This window comes from Malus sylvestris, chromosome 16 (genome assembly GCF_916048215.2).
Source record: "Malus sylvestris chromosome 16, drMalSylv7.2, whole genome shotgun sequence".
Taxonomy (NCBI): domain Eukaryota; kingdom Viridiplantae; phylum Streptophyta; class Magnoliopsida; order Rosales; family Rosaceae; genus Malus; species Malus sylvestris.
Genome location: NC_062275.1, coordinates 37,033,147 through 37,042,806, shown reverse-complemented (window position 1 = coordinate 37,042,806; position 9,660 = coordinate 37,033,147). Strand labels below are relative to the sequence as shown.

Genomic DNA, 9,660 nt, shown 5'->3' with positions numbered 1-9,660 from the left:
GTCTTGCTTCAGTCAAGAATATGTCCTTTTGGTGATCAAAATGATCAGCCAAAGCGACACATAGTGCACGTGGATCCTCCTCAACAAGGTACTCAGTTTGCAAGGCATCATGGATATGTCTTCGGATGAAGATTATAGTAGTGGCTTTTTCAGCTTCAACAACGAGGTTGTCCGTCTCTTCTTCAATGGCAGGACGCAAGTTCTTTGCAGTGAGGTGAAGCTTCACATCTTAGACCCACTTGAGGTAGTTCCTTCCAGAGACCTCTAAAGCGGTGAAGTCGAGTTTGTTCAAATTCGACATGTTCCTTTCACAAAATAGATGGACAAGATGTGGTTAGTGTAATGGAGAAAAAATCAATCCATTCACATAAAAGTAGAACATACAGGTTCTAATAAACATGTATTGGTTTAATTTTGCATGAAAAAACTTCATGTTTTCATGGGTGATGTTTTTAAGTGAAAACTTCATGTTTTCGAACAAGGCATGTTTATAAGAAACTTCAGGTTTCAAAATAATTATGAACTTCAGGTTCATATGTTCTTACAGGCAAACACAAATATATACACAAATATATACACAAAAATATGCAAATAGAACTTTCAGGTCTACAATTATAATTGAATTAATTATTTAGGTTTCGGGCCAAATTTAAAGTGTGGGTGAAAAAATATAAAACCCAAATTGTCTAAAAATTTTAAACCATCGAAGCTCTGGGCCCAAAAATATAGGCCAAAGCCCACGGGTGGGCTGAGCAATTTTGGTCCGTGTGTCCCAGGCCTAAAATTGGGCTGGGGTGTCTCGGGGTGGGGCTACAAGCCCAGGGATAGGAAACAAAACATTGGGCCGCTGAAAGCGAGCCCCTCCAAAAAAAATGCACACGGCCCGCTTCAGGCAGGCCCAAATTTTATTTTTATTTTTTTCCCTCTCACACGGGTTGGAGGAAACGATTAGGACAAAAGGGTGGCCCAGATGGGGAGGCCAGATCTAAAGTAGGAGCCCATAAAAGGGTATGATCCGGTACAGAGCAGCATATGGAACACCATAGCCCTCGGGCTGGTGTCACATTTTAGGCCAGGTTTCAGGTTATGGGCTACAATCTGGTAGCCCAGATTGTTATATCTCCAATGGGCTTCAAAGAAAAGTACATCAAAGCCCAAGGGGCTGGTGTGCGGTCTTAATGCAGTTGAGCCCTAAGTGGGCTAGGGTCAGAGCCAAAACATCACAGCGTTTGTGAGGTCACCAGAGCGCCGCCATTTCTGGTGGTCGTGTTCTGGGTGAATATCAGTCGGGGGAAGCAAGGGTTCGAACTGGAACCCTATATTGAACGGAGAAATTTTGATTTCTCGACGTTTGGGTTTGAAAAACCATAAGGATTTCGAATCGAAATCCTTGAAAACCTAATGAAATTCGACGAGAATTTCAATGAATATCATCGGAGACGATGAATTTGTCCCAAAAATCATAACTGCAGGTCGTGGTTTTCAATGGAAGTCGACGGTGGTGCCGTGGCTCGTCTGCAGGCGAATGAGGTTTTTAGGACGACGCCATCGACAATGTCATTCTGGTTTTCATAGAGAGAGAGCTGTTGGCTATTCTCGGCTGGTGGCGTGGCTCGGCTCAGCCACATAGGCTGCGGGCTTGGGCGAGTCGAGGTCCTAGGTTCGAAGAACCCTAGCGCTGCCTTTTCCGATTTTAATTTTTCTTCCTTTTTTTTCAATTCAATTTAATTCTATGCATATTCAATTCAAATAATTTTAATGCATGTACATATATTTGATTCAATTCATGGCAAATATCAAATTCACATAATTCAACAATTGTGAATATAATGCATACACAATTTATGTAGAATCTAAAATTCCAAAAAACGTAAAGTTGGGTCATGCATTATGGTGAATGTTCATGCTATCAGGGCTGCAAAAATATCGAGATAAAAAACCATTGTTTTGAAAAAACCTGATTACTTGATGATATGGATGAACTGGTTTGATGCAGAAAAAATCTTCAACATTAGATTCCTAAGCGCAGCGGTAGGAGCGTGTTGATAACCATGTTGTAGCCTATTTTATCTGACAGGGTTAAGGAGGTCGGTAGCAAGGAGAAGAGAGATTGAGATAGATGTGTTTGTAGAATTGTAGGGGAATGTGTGTGTTATCCCTCCTAAATAGTGCCTTTATTTATAGTAGTAAAAGGAGAGAAGATATTCCTTCATCCCCAAGGAATACAAGATGTAATAGGAAATTATCTATTCTAAAATTGAGGAGCAATGTGACTGTAGCTTATCTACAGTGAAACCTTTGTCACTCGATTTCACGCTATTTACCACAATGCCACAGCCAAATGGGGCTGGTTGGAGGGTAATTATCAAAAGGTTGGAGGGTAATTCTGTCCGTAGGATTTTGGACGGATTGGGATGGGATTAGGTTTTGTTGTCATTCAGTGAGGGTTTCAGGGATGGGAGCACATGCCGCGCCTCAGGGAGACACAGAGAGAGGAATGGGAGGTATTGAATGATCCCATTCCTCAATGGCGTCTAGGTATGAAAAATACTACTGCAAAAGCTTTCATCTGTTTTGGATTTTCTTTTCCTTTATGAAAATTATGATCTGGGTTTTTATTTATTTTTTAGCCGATTTGATTAGTATTTGGATTATTTATGGATTTTGGATTAATGGGTTTGCAGATTGTGCTTTATGTCCCTGTTTTCCACGCGTCGCTCATCTTATTCTCTCGACTTCGAGAGTCTTCTTAATGAGTTAGGGTTTTGTTCCTTCGTTGCTTTTCCTGATTTCGGCTTCTGCTCTTTTCGTTTTGCCGTTCTTTCTTCCAATCCTCTGTTTCCCTATGATATCCGTGCTTTCTTTCGCGGAAAGGGTTGCTGATTTTCGTGGTTTAAGGGATTTTGTGGTTGTCGGGCCGTTGTGCGTCTATTTAGATTTGGGATTTTTTGCGTTCTGAGGGTTTCGACATCTCTAATTGGGGTAAAGAATTCCTGCTGTTTCCCCTTTTTTCCGTTTGGGATTTCTAGGTTGTGGCTGGGTTTTTGGCCGATTTACACCTATTTTCAAGGGTGGCGTCTTTGCAGCCCGCTATGGAACAAGTGTGATCCAACTAAGGTATATTTTATAATCATTTTCGTTTGGTTTTTATTTTTGGTTTTTCCTTTGTTTTGATGAAACCTTAATCGTTTCCTTTTATTGTCAATTGTGGTGCTCTCTTGGGTTTTCCCTGTTAAAGGAGAATTTTGCGTTTTTGTTCTTCAGTTGGCAAATCTCTGATTTGCTGGTATTTGCAACGTTGCTGTAATTTTTTGGGTATTTTTATGTGCTTCTGCTTCAGACATGGATTGGTAATTATTGGATTTAAATGGATTCGTAGTTTTTTATGAGAGGAGTTGTTGAGGTTGTGTGAAGGTTTTTGTTTCTGGGTTTTATGCTGCAGGGGGTTACAAACACGGAGAGGAGGAGAGGAAACATTAGTTTAGATTGTGATTTAAATTTTTTTTATATGTTCTTGGTGATATAAATTGTGTGAGTGCAGTTGTTTTAAAATTATTTGCGTGTGCTTTTTATGGTATTGCTTTTTTCCAGTTTGGATTAAAATGGATTTTGAATTTTTGAGAAGAAATTAAAAGGGTTGTTGGAATTTTTGAAGCCTTTGTGTTTTTGGTGAACACGTAGACAATCTTGAAAATTTGTGTTAAAAGACTAATGTTTGTATATAAAAATTGCAGCCATGTGGTAAAGAACAATGGTTCATTAATCTAAATGTCAATGGACTAATCCATGTGTTGACTGTGTTGAAAGGCACAAATTTTTTTGATATGTTTGGGTTTCATCTCATGTGGATTAGTGGAAAAACAAAATGGTATTGCTCTGACAGATTGTTGGTCGCTTACAGGTCTGAAGACTAATATTACGAATCGTGATTCTAAATCAGCTTCTCCTTAGTTCACAAATACCAAGATCGTTATTTATCTGTGAGTACATGTGATTTATGAATTGACATTGTCCCTGGGTTTTTTGTACTAATTAAATTTCTATAATTAGTTTGGTGTTTTCATTTCGTTTGCTTATTTGATTTTCTATTAGACTGCATGGATTAAGTTGCAGACAGATATAGTAAACTCTGTTTCATGCTCTTTTTGGGTTTTGGCTGCTTTAGGTTTGATTTGAAAGAAACTCAGAAGAAAAAAAATGAAGGGCGGTGATGTAGAATGGTTAAATTGCAATTTCAGTTTTACATACTTAAACTTAAGATGTGTGCGCTGCAAAGTGAGTTGGCTAAAGAAGCCCTTTGGACGCTTTTTTGTTAATATCTCATGGGCTTCGCTCTTTGATTTCAGAAATTTTGTGCCCATCTTGGTTCACTTCGAACTTGGTTGAGACTGATCTAATCCGGCGTTTACAGGTGAGCTCTGCATGTGTATCAGCTTATATGGTTTCGATCTTTTGTTTTTCGTTGGATCGTTATTGTGCGTGTCTGATGCATTTTGTTTTCCAGATTCAGGAAACCGTCCCTTTCAGATTTTTGGATTTTCGATTCTAATTCTTGGAACTCTTTGTGCTAAAGGTATATAAATGTATTATTTGTTTTTTCCTTTGTTTTCTTTGCGGCTGAATTTGATTTTTTTTTGGTTTTGTTTTGGTGATTTGGGACCTTTTTTGTGCATGTTTGGGTTGTTAATTGGTAATGCATATTTTCTTGCTGATTTTTGTGCTAGCAATTTTATTTAAATCCACAGCTGCTTTTTTTCATTTGACTTGCTGTGATGGTTATGCTTGATTCATAAGATTTGAGGTAGTCGTGATAAAATTAGAAGAGTGATATCTACGGTATTTTGGATTTGTGAGAGTGATTTGTCATAGCAATGAGTAAATTTTCATATGTAGTGTAGGGTCAAGTTTAATAATCATTAATGCGATTTGGTATATGTCTGGTACAAACGCTTTCAAATTGTAGATACACAGTTTGTTGGTGCAGCAGGGGGCTGGAAAATTTTTTCAGTATGTATTTTATGGTTTGGCTTTTTTTTGTTGGGCCTTTCCCGACTAAAACAGTATTTTGCATTTTGGTTGCTCAGTTAATAAATTTGAGATCTGCTGGCACCTGTGACGCTCTTCTTATATTTTGGATAAGTTTTATGTCCTGCTTTTTTCCAGTTTTAAAATGCATTGATAATTGTTGGATTCAAATAGATTTATAATTTTTGCGGAGAAATGAGAGGATTCATTGGAATTTTGGAAATCTTTGTCTTCATGTTTTACGAACAGGGAGAGGAAGAAAGAAAACATTAGTTTAGATTGCAATTTTAAAACTTTTTATGTTGTTAGTGCTGGAACCAATGTGTTTTGTTGCGAAATTAATATTGTGCAAGGTTATTAGAATTTTGGAAAACTTTGTCTTTCGCACTTTTATCTGGCAGAGGGAACACAACTCTTACGTGTATGATTTCAAGTTTTTCCCTTAGAAATTCAAGCTCTATTGGATACATGAGGTATAAGAGTCTGTTTGGGATATTTTCAAGTTTTACTGATTCCTAAAAAGAAGCATGCTTAAGAGTAATCATATTTCAGTTTTTATTGAATTCAGGTAACCATCTTCAGTTTTTTGCTTTGATCTGAAGGCTTTGTTTTTATTGAATTCAGATATCAAAGTTGGGCATGAGTTGATATGTTTTTCAATGTTTTTATTCCGATTTAATAATGTGATTTAATGGTGCGATGCCGATTTAGGCTAAATTTAGAGGCTTTTCAATAGGCAAGTTTGCAACATGGAATTCAGAGGCAGTTGTATCATTAGCTGAAATATACTAGATCTAATCCTTAGACATCATTTTTCACTTTGATTAAGATGTGTGTCTGCCTTCTCAGTACAAAACTGGCTTACATATCATTTTACAACATATTCTCATGTTTTTTTATGCATTTTTACATCCAATAGTTTCAACACCCACAGCAACACGCGGGCACTATTGCTAGTGATAACTAGAATCCAATCTAGTCTAGGATTTACACAATCACATTTAAACTAGGAAAGTTTACAACAGAACAGTGTTTTTTGACCTTTGGTATAGAGTAATGTTGTATCACTCCAAATTAATAATATTATTAAAAAAAACTCAATATTGTCGGGTTTCCATTTCATAAGAGCATCTCAAAGAAAGTTATCAATTTTTATCTCTCTAAAAGTGTCATTTGCTTACCCTTTCAGAAGTTGTGGCATCTTTCACATGAGACTTGTAATAAATATTGAAACCAAATTATAAGGAAAAACCTGATTAAATCTACGAATAGAAACTAACATTTATCGATCACGAAATTGGGAGCTTTAATGAAAAGGGCTTGGGCTAACTTCTATTTAACAAAAAACCACATAATAACTTTATTTAATAAAAAGGGCATGAATTTTAATGAAAAAGGACACAAACTATAAGAAAACAAGCCTAACTAAAGAGCCCACGAGCTGGAAGCAAGCCCAGCGTGCAAAGCAATTTTTTTTTTCCAATCCTTGCCCGACGGAACACCACTTCCGTCAGCCAAACTGTTTTGAATTTTGAATGTGGTTATCATTTGCTTAATTTGTCTTATTGTCTTGCAATGGCATGTAATTTGTCTTATTGTCTTGCAATTGCATTTGCAATTGGGCATGGGGTTATCATTATTTCATACATCAAATTATATTTGTCCTGTTATTATTGCTACTTTCGTCCTACTCACTTTCTTAATTATTTTTTCCACTAAATTACTCAATCATCCACTATAAGATAGTTTTTCGATTAATTTTATCTTTTTATTGACAACTAGTTATGTAAACTGCCATTAAATTAAAATTACATAACAGTAATATCCCATTAAATTATGATATACAACAACGAATTAATTGTCTTGGATTGCAGCTTTACAAAGTAGCCTTGTTATGTCCTAGCAACAACCTGAAACACATGAACCAAAAATTTGACATTTCGCAATTCTTCGACTAAAAAAAAGAGAGTTTTAATGCAAAGAGATTGGACTAACTTTAATTTAACCAAAAAGCACATTCAACTATTCTTTAACCAAAAGGGCCTAAACTTTAACCATAAGGACACAGGCTGAATCAAAGTCATGGGTTGAATTAAAAGCCCAACACGCTTTTGCACTACTTCTCTTTGAAAGCCCAACACGCTTTTACACTAGTTTTTTTTAGATAAAAATGTATTTCAAGTCTAGAAATAATGTATTTTGCACTCCTTCTCTTTTGAGAAAAAAAAAAAAAACTAGTTAACAAAAATGGTGTGAGTTATTTTAAGTTCAGTTTCATAAATAATGTGTAATTTTGCGGTAGTTCTAGAAATAGTGTGTGTTATTTTGGTTCAATTTCTAAAATAGTGTGGGTTATATTGTTGTATTTCTTGAAATAGTGTTTATTTTGTTCCCTTCTAAAAATATTGTGGGTTATTTTGGTTTGATTTCAGAAATAGTGTGGAATATTTTGCTATAGTTCTAAAAATAAGGTGGGTTATTTGTTGTTATTTCAAAAATAGTGTTTATTTTGTTGTATTCCCAAAATAGTGTGAGATATATTGGTCTCAGTTTTCAGAAATAGTGTGGGTAATTTTCCTGTAGTTCCAGTAATAGTGTGGGTTATTTCAATTTAGTTTCGAAAATAATGTTTGTTATTTTGCTGTAGTAGACACTATTTATTAAACTGGACCCATAAGTGGACACTATTTATGAAACGAAACCAAGAATTATACACTATTTTTAAAACTAGACCAATAGGTGAAAACTATTTATGAAACTGGACTATACACTATTTATAAAACTAGACCAATAACTAGACACTATTTATGAAACGACCAGGAACTAGGCATTATTTATGAAAGTGGACTAATAACTAGGCACTATTTATGAAACTGTACCAATTACTATACACTATTTATGAAACTAAATCCAATAACTAGACACTATTTATAAAACATGACCAATAAGTACACACTATTTATGAAATTGGACTCATAAGTATACACTAGTTATGAAACAAACCCAAGAATTAGGCATTATTTCTAAAACTAAACCAATAGTGGAAACTATTTATGAAACTGAATTATACACTATTTATTAAACTGGACCAATAACTAGACTCTATTTATGAAACGAGCAAGAACTAGGCATTATTTATGAAATATGACCAATAAGTAGACACTATTTATGAAACTAGACCCATAAGTAAACACTATTTATGAAACAAAACCAAGTTCAACAACAACACACCCATTGCAACCCTGAAGGCGTTCATCGCCGATAACCGATCTAATGTGCAGACTGCAGAGCCACCTTCACACAACAATTCTTTGATGCCTCCATTGAATTGCCAAAAAAGAAAGAAAAGAGGAGGTTATGCAAATGAAAGCAACCATTGTCTTGTAAATAACGGACATCATGATTGGCTGCAATATGCTGACCAGAAACATTGTCTTGTAAGAATGAACATAAAGCGTTATCTTCACTTTCTCATACAACCATGAACTTGTCTTTGTGTGGCTTTTGGTTCACACCATAATATTCAGAAAAACCTAAGCATATAGAATTGAACAACATTGTCCAAATCATAAACAGTATTTGTATGGTAAGAAAATGAAGAAATATAATGATTTTATATCTGATACTTTCCCAAATTAACAACCTAGTTCTCTTATCCAACCCCAAATTTGCTATTTTACACATTTTTTCAAACAAATGAACCTTGAGTCCTTCTAGTGCTGCAGATACAAAAACCGCATATGACAAGTTTGTCCACATTCATCCAAAATACACACAAAAACAAATGAAAGGGCACATTCAAACTCCAAAAAACTGCATAGAATAAACTCCAAGCCTTCAATAGTAGTAGTACGAATTTGTCTTCGTATAATAAGTTCAAATATAAAACAATGATTGCCAAACTTCAACTACTACAAAAATTTTCGAAAATAATTCACCAAAAACTAAAACCTTTAGTTTATATTTTCCACATATTGTTTTTCTAGCTAATAGCTACAACAGTAAATCCATATGAAATCAAACGTTAACCAACCTGCAAATCTCAACATTGGAAACCTCGCTTGTGTATGCATGTCTGCTGATGCATGCCAGTCCATATGAAATCAAATCTTAACGGTCCATAGCGATATGCATACCTGCTGATGCTGAAGCTCGCTTGTTCTTATTGGATTCGATCAATTCAATTGATTCAAAAATGGTGGAATTCTAATTAAATTGAAAACGAAAAAGTGACTAGGTCGAGAGGGAGAGAGACAGATTCGATCCGATTCAATTGCAAAAATGGAGGTATTGTTTCTGTGCAAAGAAGAGATCAAAGATTAGATGGAGAGATCGAGAAAGGGAGAAAGAAAGATCGAGAAATAGAGACTGGGCGAAGATTTCCAGAAAGGGGGAGAGTGATTAAACGGCAAAGGTTTGCTGTCAAGGGCAAAACTGGAAACTCATTACTTGGGCCAGTCTTATTGGGCTTGTTTGATGTTGGATTTGTCCTAACCATTAAATAAACTTATAACATGGTTTTTGGTTAAAATTCAAAGTTTTCAAGCCCTTTTCATTAGTTTTCCATTTAAACAATAATGAAGAAAATCTCATTAAACATCCACAATGTCATATTCACATTAAAATTCTCAATAG

The 9,660-nt window shown here is 35.4% G+C and overlaps 1 long non-coding RNA gene across 1 annotated transcript; it reads left to right on the top strand.

Moving 5' to 3' along the window:
• Positions 1 to 2,468: 2,468 nt before the first annotated feature.
• On the top strand, positions 2,469 to 4,088 carry LOC126607388 (uncharacterized). Its single transcript, XR_007617574.1, has 3 exons — positions 2,469 to 2,538; positions 2,685 to 3,117; positions 3,902 to 4,088. It is a non-coding gene; the product is annotated as an uncharacterized LOC126607388 (long non-coding RNA).
• Positions 4,089 to 9,660: the final 5,572 nt, after the last annotated feature.